The 13,656-nt window shown below is 42.9% G+C and overlaps 1 protein-coding gene across 7 annotated transcripts in view; it reads left to right on the top strand.

Annotated features, from left to right (window-relative positions):
- nav2a (neuron navigator 2a) overlaps positions 1-13,656 on the top strand; it is a 534,653-nt gene that overhangs the window by 454,192 nt on the left and 66,805 nt on the right. The window lies entirely within an intron of this gene.

The raw sequence follows: 13,656 nt of genomic DNA, 5'->3' as shown, positions 1-13,656 counted from the left end.
TTGAAATAAATATACTTCAGTTATTAATAGTGAGCAGTGTAATGCTTCTGTCTGGTTACCCTTTCGCACTCAAGTTCATGGTATTGGCTTAGATGGTTACGGTGATCTTGTTGTTGACAGACATTGTTAATGAGTGAGGACATTTTAATCCCTCTTTATTAGTTGAACAACATTTTAATTTAGCTATTATTTCTCCCCAAATTATTTTCTGTTGGCCACAGTTCCAAACATTACAGAATACAGTAAGAACAAGATACAAAACATACAGAAAATGCTTCTGTAAATAATGCATGTAAAGTAGGGGGAAAATGACGTTGTCTCCATCACTCAAGTGTATGACTGTCATCTAAATTTACTTTCTTCAGAAGCTGCTCCGTTAAATGTATTATAAGATTCATTTAAGTGAACAATTTTACAGACTTTGCAGAAAATACAACTCAACATTGCAAGTAGGAATCCTGTTCCTCTCTTTCACAAAAAGTATTATCGTTATATTTTCAGCTCTTTCAGTTCTCCCCATACATCCACGTACCATCTCTGCTTCACTAGATGGCTGCTAGGAAGTGCTCGAGACCTATCCAGGGTGACTTGACCTCTTCGCTTTCCCTTCCTCCTTTATGGGGAGTGTATGGCCTCTGCTTTGTGTCCTCCATTGATAGCAGTGATAAATCAGGAATTTGCTTATTTTGTTGATGTAACAAGGTGAAGGGCCAAGGCCCATAATGCAGAACGCTGACAAGGTTAAAAATAGTAGTTGAGAAGGCTGAATAAATCACCAACTAGCGATTAGCTGACACTGATTTGGGGTTTTTAAAGTCTGTAGATTATTGGAAGAAGGCAAGGCTGAAAAAGGCGAAGAGTTCCATAGTTCTGAAGTCCTGGGAAAGAATGGGCTAGTATAGGAGAGAGTGCGAGGCATCGTCATTTCAACTACAGGAGGTGGCGTATGTAGGGCAATGCTGTTGTTGGTTCGTAACACACCATAACATAAACACAGTAAAATATCAACACACTAAGCCAAGGCACAGCTGATATCTTTTTAAAAACATATCTACAACCACGTGCTTTCCTGTTTTCTTGGTATCTTTGACTTAAAACACAAGGCTGTCTCCAGTTTTCCAAAAAAACGTTTTTTTAAATTAAAATGATTGAAGTATTTGTCACCATAGAAGCGGAGATAAGATATCAAACATTTTAAAAATGGATCAAATCAATTTTGTAAAATCGCTTTGAAACCTATTGGTCAACAACAGAAAAGAATTGGAATTTTACAATCATGTCGAGATCAGATTGTTTGCCCACCTTGTTTTTTCCATGCAGTTGCCAATAATGGTTTTGTATGTTGGATTTAGTACTTCTAATAGATTAAATGATTAGAAGAGGTACATAAAAATTTGAGTAAAGCGTACGCAATTCTGCTGTGTAATAAAGTTTGTTAAATTGCTGCAAGGGTTGTAAGTTACTCCCATGGCTCTGTTGGTAATTACTTGGAAGATAGATGTTTGCAAAACACCAGAAATGTTATCAATCACAAGTTCCGTGCTTAAATTAACATGTTTAACGTTGTCGCCTAGAGTGGCTTTGCAACTGTATATATCATTTGTGGTCATAATTTGTAATGGCGTTGTATTTGAATAATGAGGGTTACTGCAAATCATATTTGGTGGTTTATTATTCATATTCCCCTTGCTACCTGTACACTTTGTTGTTTCCTTGCTGGCTTGGCATTATTTATGAATAGGATTGTACATTGTTACATGATTTGGGGTCAAATTTCATGCTTCCACATTTAGAAAAGCTAAGTTACACCAGTTCTGCATGGTGTTAATAAAAAAACTAGCAAATCAAAGCTAAGGAAGGGAGTTAATGAAACAGGTAAATAAGGAAATGAAGCGGCATTTTAAAAAGGAAGGAAGGGGGATAAGGAAAATAAAAACAATTGATAGGAGCCATTAGAAAAGAGGAATAGGTGAGATAAGCATACAAATATATTTTTTTAGCAAAGTGGATAGCATGCAGAAAGAATAAAGGGAGTAGAGGAGGATCTAAGTGAAGAGTAAATAATTTTGAGTAGCCAACACAGATTTCAGAAAAGAAGATAGTGTTTGACAAACCTGATAGAGTTCTTCGAGGAATAGATTTGAAATTTAAAGAATTGGGGTCACTTTAGTTCGAGCAGAGGAGATTTAAGGGGTGTTTTGGCAGAGGTGTTTAAAATCATGAAGGGATGTGACATGATAGATAGAAACAGACCATTTCTAGTAATTGAGGGGTCTAGAATGAGGGAGCATAGATATAAGATTTAATGAAACAGAATAAAGTTGATGAAGTGTGTGCGTTCAAGTGTGCGTGCCCACTAGAAAGCTGGTCCACTATGTTCTGCATTTCTGTGGAACTTTGGAGGGGCACTCAACATCTGAGCCCTTGCCTTGCTCCGACTTATTCCTCATTTAAACCCCATTAGAACTTAGTGCTTTATCCTGTGCTTCCTTCCTCAACATCGCTGTGGTGGTTGGCAGGTGGTGCTCTTCATGTGTGCCCAGTTGACCACTAGGGCTTTTCTTGTTCTGTGACGAGAACAGATGGGACATTACGAGCACATCACCACAACTATTGATCTGAGTGCATTATGTGCCTTATTATGTGCTTTCACACAATTAGCATGCAGGGGAATGTTGATGTAACATTGGGCAAATCATGGAATATCTAAATACTATGGTACAAACCAAAAGCTCTGCATACCCCTCTGATCCCCATATTACAATGTCTTCCAAACTTAGATTTAATCAATTGCAGTGGAATCTTGATGATCTGCCGCAATACAGGTGACACCCTCTGGGAAATAATCCAAATTGGCGGATAAGAGAGTCTCCAAATTTGAACGCTGATTGTTCTGCCACCTTCCACCGACCTACCTTAGTTCTTAACTCTAAAAGCACTCCTCTCTATTATGCCTGTCAACATGCTTCCCTCCTACCCCACGGCCTCCGACTAAAGAGGTCAGAACTAAAAGTAGCACGCACTCGCGTCAGAGATTCTGACAGTAGCCTGTGTGACACTCCCCTCAGCGGAGCTACAACTTGAAAGTTCTGTAAAGGTAGAGGCCTGAAACTAGGAGACAGTTGTGTCGAAGTTGCTGAACTGATCTGTGATAAAATGTAGCCGTCATCATTTTATAACCGGCATCACTGTATTTCCATGCTTAAAATTGTACTAAATCTCTCACTCCGACCCTCATATTGGTAGTGATACGTTATCTGATTTGTTGAATGTAAAATCGGAATGTAAGGGGTATGTTCAGATTTAATCTTACAAGTATTCCTTCAAACCACCTCTGTTCGGCCTAAACCAGCTGGCATAAGTAATGGTAAGTGAGTGACCTTCCGTGCTCACCTGTCAGCACCTTGTCTGGAGGGAACGTTTCATTTCCTGCCAGTTTTTCTTGGCATAAGTGCTCCTGTGGTGGTCATTTATTTTTGGTTGGGCATTCAGTGATTAAAAACGTCTTTGACTATTATCGCTCTTGTGATCCCTGAGTGTTTTCTTTGTAAGCACGAGAAGAGCAGTGTATCGAAACCCTGCTTTGTGCGAACGGACAGGTGCGGGACAGTTACATGTAGTTGGCTGCCCGCCGATTGTGTTGTCGAGTCTTCTGAAGGTAATGCAGAGATATGGAAAAATGAGCTGCAGAAGTGGAGAAATGAAACCTTTGTGCCTTTAGGGTAGAGTTTGGATACGTTTCCAGCAAGCCAAAAATAAAAGTGGAAGGTTTACTATTTGAACCAGAAGGACAGTAAGTAGGGCTACAGTTTGCTCGATCATAAAATGGGAGGATAAACGCCCAATGTCAGTACTGTTGAGTACTTCCCATGGGAAAGCTGAGGTGTCAGAGAGAGCATCATTGCTGAGAAGTACTGTGTTAGATTACCCAGAAGCCAGTTTTAGACCAATACGGGCATAATATCAAATCATGGATGAAGATGGTGTGAGAAAATCGAAGAAGGCAGAGGGGAGAAAAATTCCACAGCAAGCAAAACAATTGCACATGCTTTGAATCCAGAATCTCTGCATTGTCTTATATTAGTAAAGGAACTTATTATCTATTTTGGATCATATAGTTTTTGACAACTAAGATAAATCATAGAGTCATAGAAATTTATGGCACAGAAGGAGGCCATTCGGCCCATCGAGTCTCTGCCGGACGAAAAAGAGCGATCCAGCCTAATCCCACTTTCTAGCTCTTGGTCCATAGCCTTGTAGGTTACAGCACTTCAGGCACATATCCAAGTACTTTTTAAATGCAATGAGGGTCTCTGCCTCTACCACCCTTTCAGGCAGTGAGTCCCAGACCCCACCACCCTCTGGGTGAAAAAGTTCTCCTCAACTCCCCTCTAATCCTTCTACCAATTACTTTAAATCTATGCCCCCTGTTTATTGACCTATCTGCTGAGGGAAATAGGTCCTTCCTATCCACTCTATCTAGGCCCCTCATAATTTTATACACCTCAATTAAATCTCCCCTCAGCCTCTTCTGTTCCAAAGAAAACAGCCCCAGCCTTTCCAATCTTTCCTCACGACTAAAATTCTCCAGTCCTGGTAACATCCTCGTAAATCTCCTCTGTACCCTCCCTAGTGCAATCACATCTCTCCTGTAATGTGATGACCAGAACTGTACAAATTGTTTTGATGTAAACTAGATCAGCACTTGCCATGTAATTTATTTCTGTGACTATTTTCCCTAGGGAATTAAGAAAGGATTTAATTATTGGAAATTTTAGCCCACATAAATTCTTTCTCACTGAATGCTACATCAACATTATGCTACTGTGTGTTTATTTTTCCCCCAGAGAGTGACCAGGCACAGTAATATACAATTCAAATTCAGGCTTGAAATAAGCATGAGCTTATTAGCTTGTAGTCTTAGTGGGCATTGAGGATTTGTTTTCTGCTCTGATAGCACGGTGAGTACATGCACATTATGTGGTACTGATCCATTTAGGCCAGGAAAGCCTACGGTCCAATGCCTGATGTAAGTTGAGTTAGCCAGTATTTCGGACTACCAAAGTGAAGGAGGAGAAAAGAAAATCGCTGAAGTTTTGACTCGTGATCTTCACTATATAGTGTACTTTGCTGATGTTTTTGTGTGGATGTTGGGTGAGATCAGGACTGGGCGTTCTTATGATAGCTGCCACGCTCAAATAGTTGTTGACGTTCACTGCTCGGGCCTACAGGAAATGTGGGCACCAGGCCTGTGTCACCCTTGGAATCACACCCCAATGTGACTTACCATTTTCAAAAGTAGAAAGGAAAGGGGAGAAAATCAGTGGAGAATTGCAATAGAAAAAAAGATCTGTTTTGCCAGAATGATCAATTGTTTCTTCTTCTGAACTCATCTTACCAATTGCGTACTTATTTGTACAAAAAGGCTTAAATTCCAAGCCAGTGATACTGTTGAATGTTGTTTTCTTTCCCGGGGGCATGTTGGTATTGTGTTCGTTTAGAGAATGATCTATTTGGCAGGCTGGTGAAAAGTGCTTGCAAGACAGATAAGTACAGTATGTTTGGTATCTTATGTTTGGGGATTACTGGAGACACCAAGATGGGTGATAAGTACTTTTCACTTCGCAACAAGACAACATTAGAGGATCTATGTCTGGTATCAGAGGAAGATGTGTTGCTACATGCCAAAGAAAGGGCACCGACAGCATTTCCCTTCTATCTAATTGTTTCACCAGTGTAAAAAAAAAAATCCTGGGTATGAAAGGCAATTATGAAATTTAATGATAAGTTTGACAGTGTCATTTGCATTTTGAACAACTTTAGTTAATAAGTTGTTTGGATTCCTATTTTTTTATTTTACATTTATTTCTTTAGCATTTAATAGCTAAAAAGAGCATAACAAGCTGCTCCCACAATGCTCACCTTCTGCCCGGTTGGCCTGTAGACTTCTTTAATCACTCAATAACCATAGTCATTTAATAAATGCCTCGTAATGTTTTGATAACTGCTCTTAAAAGGTTGTATCTTGTTAATTTCAATAGGATGGATTTCCACGTCTAAGATTTTCCAATTGGACTTTTGACAGTCAACTATAAATACACTCAAGTCATGACTCGCTGGCTAACGAAGTCTCTGTTATGAACCTGTGCGGCAAATTGCTTTAGGGTGTCAGCCGTGGCTTAGTGAGAAGGTCGTGGGTTCAGGTCCCACTCCAGAGACTTGAGCACATAAAGCTAGGCTGACACTCCAATGCAGTGCTGAGGGAGTGCTGCACTGTCGGAGGTGCCGTCTTTCGGATTAAATATTAAACCGAGACCCTGTCTGCTCTCTCAGGTGGATGTAAAAGATCCCGTGGCACTATTTCAAAGAAGAGCAGGGGAGTTACCCCCGGTGTCCTTGCCAATATTTATCCCTCAATCAACATCACTAAAGCAGATTATCTGGTCATTATCACATTGCTGTTTGTTGGAGCTTGCTGTGTGCAAATTGGCTGCCACGTTTCCTACATTACAACAGTGACTCCACTCAAAAGTACTTCATTGGCTGTAAAGTACTTTGGGACGTCCTGAGGTCATGAAAGGCGCTATAGAAATGCAACTCTTTCTTTCTTTGACAGTCTAGTCCACTGTTGCTTCTGGTCTCCAAAAACCTTGTCTGTTCTGGATGAGTAAAGTAAGACAGTTATTTTATTTCCACCAATTGAACATTGCAGCAGCAGTGAGCGTGGCAAACCGCTGAAGGCAGTCTTCCCAATTAATTAAAATCCAATCCACATGATATCCCATTTATTTGACCGAGCCTTCTCCAAAGAGATGTCAGTAAGGTTAATTGAATGTCTTGACTGTCCCAAAGTAATGTACTGTATTGCGAGAAAAAGTGACAACTGAGAAATGTCCTGCTGGTATTATTAAATCTATTTTAACTGGACGTTTTGCCACTGTTGTACTCCTGCAAGTCAAAGGACAACTGCATCAGTCAGAGGTTAAGAAGAGGAGTAATTTGTGAATGATTTAGTATATCTGAGCAACAGCTGTACAAACACAGTATTTCAGGCTTAGGTGTCGGGCTTCCTGAGCACTGCCATTGGCATTCTCCGCCTCAGCTTAGGGAATGGGCTGATGCCACCTGTGCTTCTGCTAAATGAAGCCAAGCATGTTGCTTCACATTTAAAACTGCCAATTACAGAAATGTCGCATTATGTTACAATTTAATTGGCATTGTTCTGCTTTAAAGTTCTAAAATATTCTCCAAACTATTTTTGCTTGCTATTTGGGGAAACCACATCTAAGCTGGAGACGGTTAAAAGAATTAGCAAATTGTTTTGACTAATGGACATGAGACTATTTGTGATCACATTCATGTAGGTTTTAGGGATTCAACATAATTTCTTAGCATAATTGCACGTGTGCATTTCTTGCTGGCAGAATTAATTTAATAGTTCCCCTACATTGCAAAACAATTTTTCAGTTTTTCTTTCTCAAAAGACAAACGTACAGTTTTACTTCAGTTACTACAAACAAAATCGGATAACATAAGAAATCAGATTAGTTTGGCTTCATACTAATAGTGGTTGAAATGGTGAACTAGTTAATTTATGGAGTAGGGAAAAGGTGCCTCACGTGCAGAGATGAGGCGCTGTTTGTATTCCTTGTAGTCCCCTGTAAGACCAGGTCTCCTCTTTAGCATAAATGTCAGTGTTATTGTGTAAACAGGCAGATTGTTTTGCGAGAGTGTTTACTTTATTTTTCCTGTTCGTGCCGCTTGTTAATAAGGTCATTATGTTTGTGTGTTTAACTGGGAAAACTGTCTTAAAGCTCTCATGCTAAATTGTCAGCACAGTGATTGATTTGGTATAATTGCCTAGGTTAATTTATTACTTTGCCAGCATCTGTGAGCCTGTTTATGTCATCAGAGAGACTAGAGAGTGCTTCCTATCACCCGCATGTAGAAGCTGTTTATATATATTTGATCCTCTGGGTTCTGCCTGAAGGAGCCTGACACTGCCTGGAGCCCTGCCTGTTCAAATTAGAACTTTTTTTTGCGAGGGGGTGGGGGGCCTGCTTGTGTGTGTTATAGAGAAGCAACAGAATAAAGAGCTTGTGATCCTTTTACACTCCCCTGATTCTGCTGCAGCAGAGGTGAGCCTAGCAGGACAGCAGAACCCTTCTTGCTAAACCTGGAAGAGAGTTACTGCTTTAATTTTGCAGTAACAGTAAGAAATCATTCCTTTGGCTGTCACGATAAGCATTTGAGACTGGAGAGTTACCTGGGGCAGAAACTCGTCTGATTTGAGAAATGGCGATTTGAACTTGCCAGAGATGAAGCTTTTTGAGGTTACCAAAGCGGCTTTTTTCTCCCCCCTCTGTGTTTTGGACAGTTAGTCTTCAGTGCCATTTGTTATTTCTTTGGCACTGAGCTACAAGGTGGAACTGCAATGTCTGTTGTGAGCTCTCCTAACAAGCTAGCCACTACCCTGCCCTGGCCCAGCCTCAACCATTACCCCTCTGTGCAAAGGAGGGGCACTAAGAATGGACAGTCAGAGCTGAGCAGCAGTGTCCATTGTTGTGATCAGTGCAACGGAAATTCCAGTTTTTCCAAAGAGCCTCCATTACCATATCCATTTGCAAATATGAACGAGGTGGGATTATTTATTTAACGTGAATTGACTTGTCATTAACAGTATAAATGTCAATAGACTTTTTTTTCCAAAATGAAATGTTACTTATTTGTTTTGGACAAGAAGATTGCATGCTTGCAGGAGGAGTTATATGATCATGTAGATTGGCCATTTGTGAAACAACTGGCCTTTGTTTGCTCACTGAAAGACAACAGTGCAAACTTGTTTGAATGCTTTGTCATCAGGATTTTGTCTTTTATCTTTGTCTGTGCTGCTGGAAGCTCCCCCAATCTTTCTCGGAATAATCTTTGAGAGATTTTGAGTCGTAACAGTGCCTGTAGTTACTTTAATGAACATTGCAATGATGGCAAAAGAAAATCAAAACTGCATAAAAGGTGCAGAATTTAGGTAATACATGGCCAGAATTGTTTTATATAATAAAATAAAGGATCAACACTGCTGAACAGCGGTGTACTGCCGACTGAACAAGACATTGTACTGGACCGTATAACTCCAGAGTCTGTTGTTGTGACTTGGTTTATTTTGTGATAAATCACTGCCAAGATGTTTTGATTTAACTTGTGGAGGATGTGACTTTTCATTGAAACATAATGCACAGTGTTGAGGATGAAGTTCTGTGCCACTTATCTAAAATGTGTTGCAGCAGAGGCTGACGGAAGGATGGATTAATAGAGAGCGCATGTTGACATGAGTTTAGTGACAGCAGTGGGACTTGTCTCCAGGAGGGCAGTGCGTCATGTGTATGATTGAGGTTACGGCCTGCCAGAGGGACATAGGACCAGTAGGGAACAGCTGGTCGGGGAGAAGTGGCATTATATTCGAAGCACCATTGAGCCATGAATGGAGCTCTATCGGTGAGATCATTGTAAAAACGCAAGAGCAGACAAGCTCCCGGTGCTTTGACAGTGTAGTGTATGTATCTGTCTACCTTTAAGAAAACCATTGTATGTAACCGTTCACCTTTAAGAGAACTATTTTAGGTGTGGCACTACTTTGTTGGCTTCTGTATACTGTAATACCGACGGTGACCACACCGGTATATAAGTGCTGTGTCAGGATTTATTTGGCAGATTCGCCCTGACCTTCGAATAGTAAAGTCCTGTTTTAAGTTACTCTGGTAGTCTGTGTATTAATTAACTAAACAACTCACAGACTTTACAGTGGCGACGAGTCCGATCGTACCCTGCGGCAACAATACTTCCGAAGCAGTTAACGAGCGTCGAGAAGAGGCAACCGCCCTCGTCGTTCTGCTGGGAGAAAACTCGAGGCTGCAGAACTAGAAAGGAAGAAGAAGTTAGAGACAAAGACTTCCATCAGCAACAGGCACTGACTGTCCCTTCTGCCACGGTGAGGAGTGAGCCGATCAGCACGAGAAGCAAGGCGGCCACGGTGACTGTGAGTAAGGGAAAGTAAAAAGAATAACCGGAGGATAAGGGCGGTGCACTCGACCACGGTCGAGGGGGGAAAGGAGCCGGACAGAAGTCGGGTCCAGAGGCGCTGAGACTGGGGCAGCGTGGAGCAAGGAAGCCGCGGTACAGACAGGCTGGGGGACGCAACGGCGTCGTGAGACAGCTAGACCGCGACTGGCGAAAAAGGCCGGGCAGCGACCGAAGCCACGAAGCGCTGCGACCGGGAGCGTAGGCGCGGGAAGAGATAAACTCAGCCGCAGCCGGGGAGGGAAGCACCGGACTGCGAGAGGGCTGGGAGGCGCGATTGGGAGCCGAGTGAGCGGGAGAGGCAGAGCCGACCAAGGGGGAACTGAGCGAGAGCCAGTCCAGCGGCTGAAACTGTTCTCCGTTAACGGGGTGTACCCAGCGCCGGTAGAGCCGAGCGAGCGGGAGAGAGACAGAGCCCGAGCAAGGGGAACCGAGCGAGAGCCAGCCCAGCGGCTGAAACTGTTCGCCGTCAACGGGGTGTACCCAGCGCCGGTTGCCCTGCCGAGAAAAGGGAAAGCCCTGAAGCCGACGCGCAGGCTGTGAACCTGAAAGCCAGCGGCCGTCGCCCGTGGGGAAAGTGTACCCCTCCCGCTAGGGAAGAAACGCGGGAAGCCGCCATTAGGCAGGGAAGAAGACAGAAGCGGGAAACCGCCATTGAAGTGGGCGGGGAGAGAAGATAAGCGCGGGAAACCGCCATTTTCGCGGGAACCGCCATCTTGGAAAAATAAATAAATAAATAAAAGAAAATTTAAAGAAATAATTCGTGGTGTTATCAGGAAGAGAGGAAGATGCCTAAGCGTGGTAACATCAACGATTTTAATTCCGAGGTAGAAGACTGGGCCACGTATGTGGAACGCATTGAGATCTATTGTGAGGCCAATAAAATAGAAGAAGATGACAAAGCTATAACCTTGCTAAACTCGATGGGCGCGAAGACATACGGGCTCTTGAAGCATCTACTAGCACCAGCTAAACCGGCGGATCAGACTTTCGATGATATTGTGACTGTTCTGAAGGATCACTTGAACCCCACACCGTTGATGTTGGCGGAACGATTCAAATTCTATGCGAGAACGCAAAGGAAAGACGAAAGCAACGCAGAATACTTGGTCGAACTGCGTAGACTAGCGAAACACTGCCAGTTTGGAGGGAATCTGACAGAGGCATTGTGAGACAAGTTCGTGTGCGGGTTGTCAAAGGAAGGAACGCAAAAGCGACTACTCGAAGAGAACGACCTTACACTTGACAGGGCTGTCCTTATTGCAGCATCGCACGAAGCCGCAGCAAAGGGAACTGCGGAAATGCAGCTAAAGGCAGCGGCACTCAGTGTGGATCAAATTACCTCGAGTACAACAAAATGCTATCGTTGTGGGAAGACAACACACGACCAGAACCAATGCTGGTTTAAGAACCAGGAATGTAGGAAATGTGGCAAACTGGGTCACATAGCTAAGGTATGCCGGTCAGGGAAGAAGACCAACAACCAAAGGAAGCCATCACAGGAAAAGTACAACAAGGTACACAAGGTGGCTGAGAAGAGTTCAGACGAACAGAATTCGGACTCAGACCCAAACGGCCAGGAGCTGGGCAGTCTGAGAATTCACAATGTGAGTAAGGAAGCTAACCTACAAACTATCTGGGTCATGCTAAAAATAGCTGGAGTCCAAGTGAAAATGGAGTTGGACACTGGATCAGCTCTATCAGTCATAAATCGAAGGGATTACCACCGGCTATTCTCACATATACCCTTAAGAGATACCAAGTTCATATTGCAGACATACACGGGGCATAAAGTATACCCCATGGGGAAGATAAGAGTCAAGGTGAGAGATGGGGGTAAAGAACACCCAAGAATGAACTTATACGTACTACCTGAGGGAGGACCACCACTTCTGGGACGGGAGTGGATCAAGAAAATAGACATGGAATGGCACTATCTAAAAGCCATAACGAGTGAGGACTCGGTGCAGACAATCAGCTCAGATTCTGAAACGGATGACGATAAGACCAACCCAAATATGAAAGACAAGGCTAAAATGGACTTGCCGACTAAGGTTGGAAGAACGAAGGCATGCATAAAGGCTTATGCTCCAGAGAAGAACAAAGTTTCAGAACAGAACTCCACCGAACAACGACAACATAGTTTGACAGAGAATTCTGAGTCTGTTCAGTTTACGGACATATCCATGACTGACGAACACCGAGCTCGGACTCAACTTTATTTCAAATTACGACAGCAAGTAGAACAAGTGAGTTACCGTCTCGAACAAGAGATGAAAACAATGAAAAAGTTCTATGACACCGAATGGGAGAATCTGGAAAGACAACAGAAGCAGCTAGCTCAAGCAGAGAGCGACTATAGAGCCATTGTGACCAATTACCGATCACATCTCCCTTATGCTGTTCAGGAGTTAGAATATTTGCAGGAAGGAGCAAATGAAGAGGAATCTTCAGGAAGCCAGGATTTTATTCCCGTTCTTCTCTACGACTCCTTACAAGCAGAGTTTGAGAAGTTGAAAGAACAGTATGAACAGGCCCAGGCTACAATCCTGGAGGGGATTAACTCGGCAACCTCCGAAAAGCTAGTTTCAGTAGAAGCATATGAGCAACTAAAGGTTGAACATGAGCAAGAAGTCCAAAGGCTGCAGGAAATTCTTGATGAGCTCAAGGCCAAGACAGACTCATCGGTAGAAGTTCCATCCATAGATGAGAAATTAGAGGTGAAAGACATGGCAGAACATGAAAGACAAGATGTCCAAGAACTCATAAAAATATTGAAGGAAACCCAAGACAAATATGAGGCGGCAATGACCGAGGTTCAACAACTTGAAGAACAGATTCAACTGGGAATCCTTTCAGTGGAAGAAAAGGAAACTGTAAGAAACACAGAGGCTGTAAGAATGGCCCCTGAACATGAGCTAGAGAGTATCAAGGCGCAACTTCTCCGAGCGCTGAAAGCCAAAGTACAAGAGGAAAAGAAGGTGAAAGCATTGGAGGAAAAGGTGGATGAAATGGAGAAGACTCTGATCCACAGTGTTCCCGTGGAAGAGTTAACGGTCAGCCAACTCCTTCATATGCTGAGGGACAAGACTCTGCAATGGGAACAATCTGAATACGAGCTTCAATCTTCAAAGGGAAGGAGTTCGGAGCTCTCAAAAGTTATGGAAATAGCTGAGGTTGCAACACAGATTTTACTGGGATGCCAAAAGTACGCTGAATCACGTCTATGTGAACAACAGAATGTTGAAACAGCTGCTCCAGTAGAAGGATTGAATAGCCCGATCAATCAATCCCCGATGGAAGGGGAAGTATTGAAATCACAAATTAGGTCATTAGTGAAGGATTTGCAGGAAACCCAGGAAGAGCGGGATGAATATGAACGCATGAAGAAGTCTCTTCAGGAAAGATGTCTAGGGGGGGAACAACAGTCGGCTAACGTCCAGTTGGGTAAGGAAGAAGTAGCAGGCCCTCTCGCTAGACTAGTTCAGGACGACACCGAATATTACCATGACCTGTTGAGTGACACGGAATATTACGAGGACGTGGTCTGCCCAGCTTGTGATGAAAACTCCCAAAGTGCAG

This window comes from Somniosus microcephalus, chromosome 15 (assembly GCF_052327205.1).
Source record: "Somniosus microcephalus isolate GS21.2 chromosome 15, FLI_Smic_1.0, whole genome shotgun sequence".
Lineage (NCBI taxonomy): Eukaryota > Metazoa > Chordata > Chondrichthyes > Squaliformes > Somniosidae > Somniosus > Somniosus microcephalus.
This window is presented reverse-complemented; position numbering and strand designations above follow the sequence as displayed.